Raw genomic sequence first — 13,547 nt, 5'->3', positions numbered from 1 at the left:
CAGCCTTCCAAGTAGCCGGAATTACAGGCATGCGCTACCATGCCCGGCTGATTTTTTGATTTTTTTTTTATTGTAGAGATGAGGTCTCGCTGCCCAGGCGGGTCTCGAACCCGCGGGCTCAGGCAATCCGCTCACCTCAGCCTCCCAAAGGCATGGGATTACAGGCTGAGCCACCGAGCCCGGCCCAATAAACACCTTTATCAAAAGGAAAAGAGATCTCAAACAAGCAAATGTCGCATGTCAAGGAACTAGAAAAAGAAGAACAAACTAAGCCCAGTATTAGTAAAAGAAAGAAATAATACAGAACAAAGAAGAAATAAATGAAATAGAGACTAGAAAAACAATAAAAAAAGATAAACCAAGCTAAGAGACTTTTTGAAAAAATAAACAAAATCAACAGACCTTTAACTAGATCAAGAAAAAAGAAGACTCCAATAAATAAAATCAAAATGAAAGCAGTGTTACAACTGATACCACAGAATATGAACAATTAGAAGAGAATACTATGAACATTTATACACCAACAAATTGGATAACCTAGAAGGAATGGATAAATTCCTAACAACATACAATTTACCAGGACTGACTCATAAAGAAATAGAAAACACAAACAGACCAATAATGACTAAGGTTATTGAAACAATAATAAAAATTCTTTCAGCAAAGAACAGCCCAGGACCTGACGGCTTAACTTTACCAAGCCCAGGACCTGATGGTGAATTCTACCAAATGTTTAAAGAAGAATTAATGTCAATCCCTTTCAAACTTTCAAAAACATTTAAGAGGAGGGAACACTTCCAAATTCACTTTGTAAGACCAGCATTTCCCTAAAAACAAAGTCAGTCAAGCACACTAAGAAAAGAAAATGATAGGAACTCCTATCCAGAGCAATTAGGCAGAGAAAGAAATAAAGGGCATCCAAATGGGAAAGGAAGAAGTCAGATTATCCCTATTTTAGACACCATGATCTTATATAGAGAAAAACCTGAAAACTCTATCAAAAAATAAAAATAAAAAAATCTTAGAACTGATAAATGAATTCAGTAAAGTTGCAGGTTTCAAAACTGATATGTAAAAATCAGTAGCATTTCTATACGTGAGCAACAAATTAGCTGAAAAAGAAATAAAGCAAGCAATCCCATGTACAATCGCTACCAAAAAGTACCTAGGAATAAATGTAAACAAGGAGGTAAAGACCTCTACAAGGAAAACTTCAAAACACTGATGAAAGAAATTGAAGAGGATACAAACAAATGGAAAGACATCCCACGCTCATAGTTTGGAAGAATGTTGTTAAAATGCCAGTATTACCCAAAGCAAGCTACGGATTCAGTGCAAGCCCTATCAAAAAAAAAAAAAAAAAACCAAACGATGACATCCTTCACAGAAATAGAAAATACAATTCAAAAATTTGTATGGAGCCACAAAATACCCCAAAGCCAAAGCAACCCTGAGCAAAAATAACAAAACCAGAGCTATCGCATAAAATATTACAAAGCTGTAATAACCAAACCAGCATGGTACTGGCATAAAAACAGATACATAGACCAATGGAACAGAATAGAAAACCCCAAAGTAAGTTTATATACCTACAGCCAACTAATTTTCAACAAAGTTACCAAGAACATTCATTCAATAAATCGTGCTGGAAACACTGGATATCTACATCTGGATATCTATTTCTTACCACATACAAAAATTAACTCAAAAGGATCAAGACTTAATTGGAAGACCCGAAATATGAATCTACTAGGAGAAAACATAGGAAATGTTTCAAGACATTGGTTTGGGCAAAGCTTTTATGGAGAAGATTTCAAAAGTACAGGCAACAAAAGCAGAAATAGACAATGTGCAAAGAGACACGGAAGAGACAAGTAAACATCAAACTAAAAAGCTTCTGACCCAGGCACTGTGGCTCACACCTGTAATCCCAGGACTTTGGGAGGCTGAAGTGAGAGGATTGCTCAAGACCATGAGTTCAAGACCAGCCTGGGTAAATAGCAAGATTCGCCCCGTTTCAAAAGAAAATTGTTTAAAAATTAGCTGGTCATGATGGCGTGCACCTGTAGTCCTAGCTACTCAGGAGGCTGTGACAGCAGGATTGCTTGAGCCCGGGAGTTCACAACTGCAGTGAGCTATGATAGCACCACTGCATTCCAACCTGGGCAACAGAATAATACTGTGCCCCCCCCCAAAAAAAGTAATGTGTGAAACACAGCTGCAAATGAATCTTCCGCCAACATTGTGCATTGAGTCATCTATCTTTCTAATTAACTTGTGATGTTTCCCTTATTTTCTATTTTAAGACCTTTTACTATTATATCCAGTTACAGGAGTCCTTGAAATTTTGGGATATTAGTATGAGTACAGGATGTCATAATACCCTTTCTCCAACATTTTATCATGAAAAATTTCAAGCATACAGCAAGTTGAAAAAAATGTACAGTGAACCTCCATATATACACCAGCTAGATTCCACAATTAAAATTCTGCCACTTTTGTGAGGACATTCATTACTCATTGTGACAGTATTTGATAGTTCTGATCCATCTGAAATAATAAGAAGACTAAATTAAAAATAAAGATTTTGGTATATAAAAACAGTGAATAGAAATTGGTGATTGGAAAAGTTCAATGAAATAGTCATGTCCATCAACATTAGTCATTAGAGGAATGGAAATTAAAAGCACAATGAGACCCCGCTTTACGTCTGTGAGAATGACTGTAACACATAAGACAGAAGGTGAACATTGAGGAGGAGGTATGGAGTCATCCATTCCTGGTGGGAGCCACTTTGGAAAATATTGACAGTTTCTTAAAAAGCAAATCATAGGACGAACGTACAGCCCAGCAATTCCACTCGTGGGATCTGCCCAAGAGAAATAAAATCACGCATCCAAACAAACACTTGCACACAAATGTACGTAGCAGCATTATTTATACACAGACAGAAGCTGGAAACAACCTCAATGTCCATCAACTGGGGAATGGGTAGACAAAACGTAATCTAACCATACAAATGGAAGGCTACGGAGAACTCAAAAGAAACAAAGTCTTGACTCATGCCTGTCATGGATGACAATCAAAAGCACACTCTGTCAGAGAATCAATCGACTTTGTGGGATGTAATTGCACTTATAAGAAGTGCCCAGAAATTGCAAACTTATAGAGGCAGCGAGGAGCTCACTGGTTGCCTGGGGCTGGGGGTGGAATCGGGTGTGAACTATGGATGAGCATGGGGATTCGTCTTGAGGATCTGTCTAGGGGCACGAAAACATTTGAAAAGCGATTTGTGGTGACGGCTGAACCACTCGTGGGATATTACTGAAAATCATTGTCTTGAGCACTCGAGATGGATACATGCTATAATGTGTCAAATATACCCCAATGGCAGTTTTTAAAATTAATTACTTAAAAGAATTAATTTAAAAATCTGCAGAAAAATCAAACCTGAAAATGATAAACCAACAAAGACAGCATTAGTAATGAGAAAGAAGACATCATTGGGCTGTGGTGTAGATTTTTCAGCTATAAGGCGTTTCAGAATACAACTCCTGTCAAATTTCTGTAAATCTGAATACAATGGTCAAGTTTCCCTTCTTCAAGAAAGAAGTAGGCTGGATGCTGTGGCTTGTGCCTGTCATCCCTCTCAGCGCTTTGGGAGGCTGAGACGAGAGGACCCCTTGAGGCCAGGATTTTGAGAGCAGCCTAGTCAATAAAGTGAGATCCTAACTCTACAAAAGGGCTTTTTTTTTTTTCCTTCAGTTTTACTTAGCCAGGCTTGGTGGCACGCCTGTAGTCCCAGTTACTTGGGAGGATTGAGGCTGCAGTGAGCTTTGATTGGGCCACTGCACTCCTGGGCAACAGAGCAAGATGCTGCCTTTAAAAAAAGGAAAAATAGCCGGGCTCGGTGGCTCAGCCTGTAATCCCACGCCTTTGGGAGGCTGAGGTGAGTGGATTGCCTGAGCCCACGGGTTCGAGACCTGCCTGGGCAGCAAGACCTCATCTCTACAAAAAAAAAAAAATCAAAAAATCAGCCGGGCGTGGTAGCACATGCCTGTAATTCCGGCTACTCGGAAGGCTGAGGCGGAAGGATCGCCGGATCCCAGCAGGTCGAGGCTGCGGTGGCCGGGAGTGGCCACTGCACTCCAGTCTGGGTGACAGAGTGAGACTCCAACTCGAAAAAAAAAAAAAAGGAAAAATAATAATGCTGGGAGATTGGGAGTTTAGCAGACTTCCAGAAGACAGATCATTTGTTTTATTTATCTCTTTTGTCTCTGCTTTCCAAACCACAAAAAGTCAGGAACAGCAAAAGACCAAACTCACTTTTGAATACAGAGTCCAAAAAAAAAAAAAACACAACAAAACACCTAATACAATATTAATATGCAAATTCAAACATTATGTTGAAAGAATATTGTCGTATAACTAAGTACAATTTGTTACAAGAACAGTTCAACAAGAGAAAAATCTATTAATTTAATGTATCATATTAGTTCATTTTATACCAAAAGTATGTCTGAAGCTCTCCTCGTGTTGATTGCTGTTTCAATCTTGGGATAAAACAGAGCTGGAGACCCCGGGGTGCCAAAAACATGTCTACACATGTTGAGAGCTGTGAAGAGATGCTCGCTGTGATCAGAAGTGTCTGGACACTGGTGGGAACCACTCTGAGCACCTCTTGTAATTGCAGGAGTCAGACGTGCCTTGTGTTCATCTTTTGTTCTTCTTATAGATTAAGTATTCCCATGTTAATGCAGTGTTTTCCTTTCTTAAAATGTGCATACCTTTTTTTAGCACCCTCTGTAGATGGTCCCTACCTTTATGGAAGTTACAGGGTCACAAAGAAGGCCAACAATTAAAGGGGAATTCATTAAAAAAAATGAGGTAACATCATAGAAGTTTAGGGGCTACAGGAAGCACATTCTGTGCAGCCAGACCCTTCTACTGCATAAGGAACAGCTTTTCAGGCTGAGATCAGAAAATCAGGATCAGTAAGAACAGGGTTAGTGAAAGGGATTTTTTTTTTTTTTGAAAGAGAGAGCCAGGCATGGTGTCTTAGCCAGGCATGTTGGCTCATGCCTGTAATCCCAGCACTTTGGGAGGCCAAGGTAGAAGAATTGCCTGAGTCCAGGAGTTCGAGACCAGCCTCAGCAACGTGGTGAGCCCTTGTCTCTACAGAAAATTAAAAAATTAGCCAGATGTGATGGTGCACACCTGTGGTCCCAGCTACTTGGGAGGTTGAAGGATTGCCTGAGCCAGGAGATCAAGGCTGCGATGAACCATGATTGTGCCACTGCAATCCTGAGTGAGGTGCCTGAGTGAGGCTCTGACTCAGAGAGAGAGAGAGAGAGAGAGAGAAAGAGAGAGAGAGAAGTGGGGGGAGAGGAGAGATTTGAATATTGAAGAAATTTAAAATACCTTTCTTAGTAGAGGCTCTAGAGGTTTGAATGGTGGCCCCACAAAAAATATGTCCACCAAGAATCTGTGTGAGCTTATGAGAAAAAGGGGACTTTGCAGATGCAATTCAGGATCCACAGGACTTCATTTGGGATTATCCGGGTGACAGGTGTCACAGAAGAGAAGACACAGAGGAGAAGATGACGTGGAGACAAAGGCAGAGACTGGAATGCGTTTTCCACAAGTCAGGGAGCCCCAGGACGGCCGCAGTTATAGGGAGCTGGAAGAGGGGCGTGGAGGATCTCCCTCAGAGGCTCCAGAAGAGGTCTCCAACTTTGGCCTCCAAACCTGCCAAGATCGTTGCTATGGATTTCAGGCCCCCAGACCTGTGAGAGAATAAGCACCAAGTTTGTGGTGATTTTTTGTGCAGCCCTAGGAAACTAATACAGATGACAAAAAGACATTTGAGAAATTTATTTCTAATTAAAAAGCAAAGTACTTATTAAATTAGGCATAAGGTGAAAAATATTTATCTCAAAAATCCCAGACAATCCTACACTTAAATGTGAAACAAGAATAAAGTACAAAACAAGACAACGGTTCCTATGTTATTACTATTGTCATTATTATTATTTTGAGTCTGAGTCTCACTCTGTTGCCCAGACTGGAATGCTATAGCACGAACATGGCTCACCACAGCCTCAACCTGCTGGGCTCAGGTGATCTTTCTGCCTCAGCCTTTCAATTAGCTAGGACTACAGGTGCACACTACCATGCTGGCTAATTTTTTCTAACTTATTGTAGAAATAAGGTCTTGGCATGTTGCCCAGATTGGTCTCGAACTTCTGGGCTCAGGCAGTCCACTGGCCTTGGCCTCCCAAAGTGCTGGGATTACAGGCATGAGCCACCACTCCCGGTGGCCCCTATGTTATTTGATATAGTTATGGACATTCCCACTAATGCAATTAAAAAAAAAGAAAGATGACTAATGGTGATTATTTCAAATGTTGTGATTATCTACATGGAAAACAGAAAAATCAACTCAAAACAAGGTTAAAATTCAGATAACATTAAGGTCTGAAAATATTTTAAAATAACTTGCCTTCCTCTACCTATATCCATAATAATTTAGTTAAAAATAATCAGTTGAGGAAGATACGATTGCCAATTCAATAGAAATAGAAAACACTTAAAGGAGACCTTTACACTGAACTGCTCATGATAAAAATTATAACTTCTGATTGAGGAAACAAATGAAGATTCAAATGAATGGAGAGACCTTCTATGTTCTAGACAGACTTACTATTGTAAAGATATAAACTCTCCCCAAATAAATCTCTGTATTTCTCACAGTCTACACAGAAATGGAGTTTTAAAAACTGAATAAAATTATTCTAAAGATCATCAGAAAAAAATGGGACAATAGCCAATACTATTGTGAAAAAGAGTAATAATGTTGCATTCGTATTTTAGTAATACAAGAAAAATTTCAAAGTATATTAACCTGATAGTTTATAGAGGGAAAATTTAAAAATGCTTCCTTTATAAAAACTCATAGCATCTTTCCTCTTTCAGGAAGTCTTTCCTTACTTAACACCCCTCCAGATCTGAGCTAGCTGACTTCATTTTGCTATTTTTACTATTATAGATACAGTATGTCATAATTATTTTCCCTTCCCTATTTTAGCATTATGAGGTTTTTATAAATGCAAATGTGTCTCTTATCTCTGCAACTGTAATGCAGAGCCTAGATACAGCAGGTCAATTTGTTGACTGAATGAATAAATAAGAAAAAAATGCTTATACAAATAAGAAAATGTGCAACTCCTCTTACTACCACTAGAGGGAACCACATTCCCACTGATATTGATTGCATATTAAACAAGACTTTCAATCTAAGAAACCTTTCAGGAAGGCATTATCACCTCCCAAGAGGGGCTGAATTTAGACATTCCTAACAATGAGATGTCGAATTTAGACATTCCTAGCAATGAGATGTCTAGCCTAAAATTGCATAGTCTGAAAATATTCCAAGATATTTAACCGTATCCAAATTCATTGAACTTAATATCTGTTCCATCTGATTGTATTGGTTATCAAGTTGCACCCTGTGTCTGTATCTTGCCTGCACCACAAGAAGGTAAGTGCATGTTCAAGGTCATTTCTCTCCCACTAGTCAGCTCAGGTCTAATCACTGAGGTTGCATAAAAGTGCTTATTTAATTGAATTAAAAGGTTAACACTCTCCCTTGAAACATGTGCAAATGTGAACATTTTGCTAGTCAGGGGGCCCAGTCATCCATACTTTTTTTACCCCCCTGGAAGGTGTATTCCCATCTCATGTAGGTGGTCGGGAATCTACCCTTAATGACACCAGTTATTATGATCGTGCCAGGTCCTTACTCTGATTCCATATTCAGCGCGTAAGCTTCTGGTAGTAAGCTTGCATTTGATGTAAACATTTTGCTAAGAAGAAACATACAACAAACCAATACTAACATCATTAACATGACCCTGTTATCAGTTAAGAACACAAAATGAGGTCATGTTTCCACGAATGCTCAAATTTGGAGCGATGTCAAACCCTTTCCAGACTGAGCAAGTAGGAATTAAGACTTTCTGTGGTTCTTTCCCCAGGGAAAGGAAACAAGATTCATTCAATTCAACCGAGAAATATTTATTAAGTGTCTGCTGTGTTCCAGGCACTGTTCAAGGCCTTGGAGTTAAAGCAGTGACAAAATAGCCCCGCAAGTCCTGATGTTCAGGGCTCCCACTCCAGTGGAAGACACGAACGGGAAATGAGTGAGTTAAAGAACGTCGGAGTGGGGGGGGGGGGTGGTCAGTGGCAAGAAGAGAAATTAAGCAAAAAGGCGGCGGGAGGGCCTGGCCGATGCCATTTCAGCTGGAGAAGCGGGAGGTGTCCGGAGCCGAAGAGGTCGAGCGTGGGGCCCACTGGTCCGAGAGCTCTTAATGTCCCGACTCACCTGCAGTAACTTGCTGGGACAGCAGGGGTGCGCCGTTCCCCCACCGGGCTCAGTCTCCCCGACGGCTGGCCCCACACCTGCCCTCCTGATGGACTCACAGGCACCCAGGGCCACCCTGGCCCCCACGACCAGCACCTCCTCTCCCACGTGTGACGCATCCTCTTAAGCCCGGAGGTCCACAGGCCCAGCCTCGTCTGCTGCTGCTGCCTCTGACAAAGACCACAGGGGCCCGTGGTCCCAAGCCCCCGGCAAGAGCCACTCTGCCCATTCCTGAACCTCTCTGACTCCTCAGGCCTCCGGGTTGGTCCCAGGAATCATAAAACATCTCTCTCCCTCTCCCTCTCTCTCTTGCTTTTTGTGTAGGCATCTTACTCTGTTGCCCAGGGTGGAGTGCAGTGGTGTGATTACGGCTCACCACAGCCTCGACATCTTGGGTTCAAGTGATACTTCTTCCGTCTCCTGAGTAGCTGGGACTACAGGTGCACACTACCATGCCCAGTTTTGTTTTTTAGAGACGAGGTCTCACTACAGTGCCCAGGCTGGTCTCGAACCCCTGGGCTCAAGCGATTCTCCTGCCTCAGCCTCCCACAGGGCTGGTTACCGATGTGAGCCTCTGTGCCTGGCCTCTCTCTCCTTTTCAGTCACAGAATTAGCCACAACCTATGATGACAGGCAGAATAAATAGACAATTCCCAAATCAAATAGTCCAATGCGGATCTATTTCTAAGATCTGGGGTATTTCGTCTCCGTCTCAGCACCTTGTTACAAGAATGTTCTGATCCAGATGTCAGCCAACTTTTTCTGTAAAGAACCAGAGAATATTCTGGCTTTGTGAGCCATATACTTTCCATTACAGATTCTTTTTTTTTTTTTTCATTTACAACCCATTTCAATTATTTTAAGGCCAGACTTGGTAGCTCATGCCTGCAATCCCAGTACTGTGGGAGGCCCAGGTAAGAGGATTGCCTGAGCCCAGGGGTTTGAGACCAACCTGGGCAACATAGAGAGACCTCATCTCTACAAAAATTAAAAAATAAGCCAGGTGTGGTGGCACGCGCCTGTAGTCCCAGCACTTTGGGAGACCAAGGGGGAAGGATTGCTTGAGACTAAGAGTTCAAGACCAGCTTAGTTAGGCAACATAGCAAGACTTCGTCTTTACAAAAAAACGAAAAATTAGCTGGGCATGGTGGCATGTGGCTATAGTCCCAGCTACTCAGGAGGTTGAGGTGAAAGGATTGCTTGAGCCCAGGAGGTTGAGGTTGCTTTGATTGTGTCAGTGCGTTCCAGCCTGGGTGACAGAGTGAGAACACGACTAATAAATAAATAGAAAAAGGGTTGTCCTGTTGTCTAACAACTCCTGAATCAGAGAGTTCTTCCATGCATGGATCCTAGGACTTGGAGTCAAGAAAGGGTCTTCTGAGCCCTCCCGTCACTCACTTTGCTGACCTGTCCATCAGGTGTTCTAAGCTGGTGGTTATCAAGTGTGCTCACTAGACCAGCAGCATTGACATCAATCTGGGAGCTTGTGATAAAGACTAATTCTAAGTCCTGCCGACGCCTACCAAGTCAGATATGGGGCGGTGAGGGTGGGACGTGGCCAGGCAAGCAGTCAGTGTTCTGACTGCCCTTCAGCCACCCAGCAGCCTCAGTTTTAAGAACGCCTTTCAAAGTGGCTTTGATTTGCATTTCTCTGATGATGAGTAAGGCTGAGCGCTTTTTCATGTGTCTGTTGGCTGCCCGTATATCTTCTTCTGAGACGTGTCTATTCATGTCTTTTGCCCACTTTTTAAAGGGGCTGCTTGTTTTTTTCCTTTCGGCACATTTGAGTTCCTTGTGGATCCTAGATGTTAGGCCTTTGTCAGATCTACAGTTGGCAAATATTTTTTCCCATTCTGTGGGCTATCTCCCTCCTCTCTTGGTGGTTTCTTTGGCTTTGCAGAAGCTTGTCAGTTTATGAAGCCCCACTTGTCTATCTTCTCTCTTATGGCCTGGGCACTTCGGGTTTTGATCAGGAATCGCTTGCCTGTTCCAACTTCCGTAAGAGTGTTTCCTGCATTTTCTAAGGTTCTTACAGTTGGAGGTTTTACATTTCGGCCTTTGACCCCACATCTTTATACAATAAATAATTTTTTTTTAAAAAGAACGCCTTTTGCTCTGAGGAATTTGCCCTGAGTCACTCCGTGAGAGACAAGAGGACATTTCCAGCCTGTGCCTCTTTCTGTCTCATCCAGACACCTCTCCTGACATCTGGCCAAGGTCCTCCCCTGATGCACTGAACAATAGTATTTCACTCTACATAACCCTGCATCCATCTGGTCCCAGAGTGGCGGACTCTGACTCTCTGCCCCTGTAATCACGCCGCTATCACCAGGATGTATTTTCCCTTTTTCCACAAGGTCAATTCTGAGATTTTGGCCCTGGTCTCCTGCCAACTGTTTCCTCTGAGATGACCGGGATTATCCTCAGTGTCCACTCTCTTCCTCAATCACTCTTGTCAGTAACTTAAATCTCCCTGGCCCTACAGGTCCTGATGCCCAGACACCTCTTACATTCGAGTGCTTTGAGGTCATTCAGAGAAGGACACAGATTTTTCTGGCTCACAAAACCTAGAAACACTTTCCAGTCACACGATGCTACCTAGCATCATGAAGAAGCAATGAGCCACCTCAGACTCAGTTCAAAGGAGCACAGCGTTGGCCACGGCATATGCATGCCAAAAGTCACGTCTCTCATTGCCACGTTTTCTCAGTTTTCTTTCAGCATATCGTTCCTTCTCGGCACCAGCCCCCACAAAAGGCTGTGACGTTGTCACCAGGAGAGACAGAAAGAGCAATCTTCCCATGGGAGCTGCAAGAGCGACACAGACATCCGTCCTTAGAGGAAGCCACAGTCCTCTTGTTTTCATGGGCTTTGGCCACATGTAACTGACGGCACTCTCTGGCGAGCCCCTAAATGCTTCCAGGACCATCTGGGCCCCTGATATCTTGGCATCCCTCATGGGACACCCCATGCCATTCATAATGGAACCGAATACCGAAATCACATAAATCTTAGACAAAAAGCGATGGGTCGCGGTGGAGGACGCGGATCTCAGGAAAAGGAACCGCGAGCGCTCACCAGGCAGTTCTGGGAAGGGCAGGGAATAAAAGAATGTAGGCTGTCAGAAGGCTGGGACCCAGAGGGAGGAGAAATGCCTGCCAAAGCCGGCCCGAGGCAGGGCGGCCCGGTCCCAAGGCTGGACACTGGGTGTGCGTCCTCATCTGTGGTCCCCTGTCCTCTTTCAGGACCGCTCCACTTCGCCCTCTGTCCCCCCGACCCCCACAGGGACAGTCTGACACTGTGACCCTGCTGGAACTTCCCCTTTCCTATACAATGCTAAAGGCAAAATTGAGATCACACAGCACCTATGGCATCTAAGCTGTGGTTTTGCTTTATCGTTGATCCCGTGTTCAGGTCGTCGGATATTTTTCTACATTAGCAAGTCAGGGCCTGCGTAGAGTTTCATTGTAAATGGACAGGTGCCATGATATACCTCACCGGTTCTCCGTCTGGAGGCACTCGTGGCTTTGGCTGTGTGACCGTTGTATACATTCTGTCATTTATTTATATAAAATCGTTCCGTTCGATGCGCTTCCTGTTCTACTCCTGAATTTGATTTTGTGTGATTTTAGCATCAGCCCACGTGGATGGGTTCTCTTGGTCACATTTGCTTCTGGCGTTTTTGCCCTTCTCACTACTCCTCAACCTGCCCTGTCAACTTCATTTTGTGAGAGATATAGATTATATATATCTTGTCCTTCTGTAAACAGTTTATGGTTGCATTTTATTTATTTTACCCATCTGAGAGTATTTTGTCTTTTGAAAAATATTCTTAAGTCATTCACATCTATCATGACAAAAGTTATACTTGGTCTTTGTTCTGTCGACTTATTTTACACTATTTTTAATGCTTGTTTTTTTTCTTACTATAGTCATCAAACTTATTTTCCCACACTCGTTTGAGAATTACAGACCTTTCTGTGTTCTATTTGGGCTTACTTAGTTTAGAATGTATATTTGAACTATACCTCTTTATTTCATTAACTAAAAAAAAAAAAAATGCAAGTAAAATGCAAACACATTTGCATTTTTACAGTTCCAATAGGACCAAAGTGTGTAGAGGGAAAAGTGTAAGTTTCCCTTATGACCCTAGTCTCATTGCCCCTTCAACCCCACAGAGAACCACAGTCTGAACTCTGGCGTGCATTTTTTCAGACCCTTTCCTTGACAATTTTTTTTTTTTGAGTTGGAGTCTCACTCTGTCCCTCAGACTGGAGTGCAGTGGCATGCTCATGGCCACCCCAGTGAGATTTGACAATTTAAAAAAATCAAATAGGACCATTATGCAAGCTTTATGGTGTCTTGCTTTTTCCCCTTAATGACACATTTCATTATAAATGCACAAGAATAGGGCTACATCAGTACTACATGTGTGTCACAGGGACTGTCACAGCGGCCCCTGACATGCATTCACTTAATTTATGCAACCACTCCTCTGCTGGAAGATGGCTGATGTGGTCCCTATTTTTTACTACTACAATGTTCTAATAAAAACCCTTTTGTCAGGTGGTATCACATTACCAGACTTCAAACTTTACTATAAAGCTACAATCATCAAAACAGCTTGGTATTGGTATAGGAACAGACATATAGATCAATGGAATAGAATTGAGATTCCAGAAGCAAAACCTCAATTTCTCAACCAACTCATCTTCGACAAAGCCTCCACCACCTGCCACTGGGGAGAGGAGAACCTATTCAGTAAATGGTGCTGGGAAAACTGGCTGACCACATGCAGAAGATTGAAACAGGACCCCTATCTAACCCCATACACAAAGGTTAACTCCAAATGGATCAGAGACCTAAATGTAAAACCTCAAACCATAAGAACCTTAGAAAATGAAGGAAATAGCCTCATGGAAATCGGAACTGGCATCCAATTCCTGAACAAAACCCGAAACCCACAGGTCATAAGAGAGAAGATAGACAAGTGGGACCTTATTAAACTGACAAGCTTCTGCAAGGCCAAAGAAATCATCAGAGAGCAGGAGAGAGCCTACAGACTGGGAAAAAATATTTGCCAACACCAGGTCTGACAAAGGCTTAACATCCTGGATCTACAAGG

The sequence above is a fragment of the Carlito syrichta genome, unplaced genomic scaffold (assembly GCF_000164805.1).
Source record: "Carlito syrichta isolate Samal-C Ts95f unplaced genomic scaffold, Tarsius_syrichta-2.0.1 Scaffold311617, whole genome shotgun sequence".
NCBI classification, from domain to species: Eukaryota; Metazoa; Chordata; class Mammalia; order Primates; family Tarsiidae; genus Carlito; species Carlito syrichta.
This window is presented reverse-complemented; position numbering follows the sequence as displayed.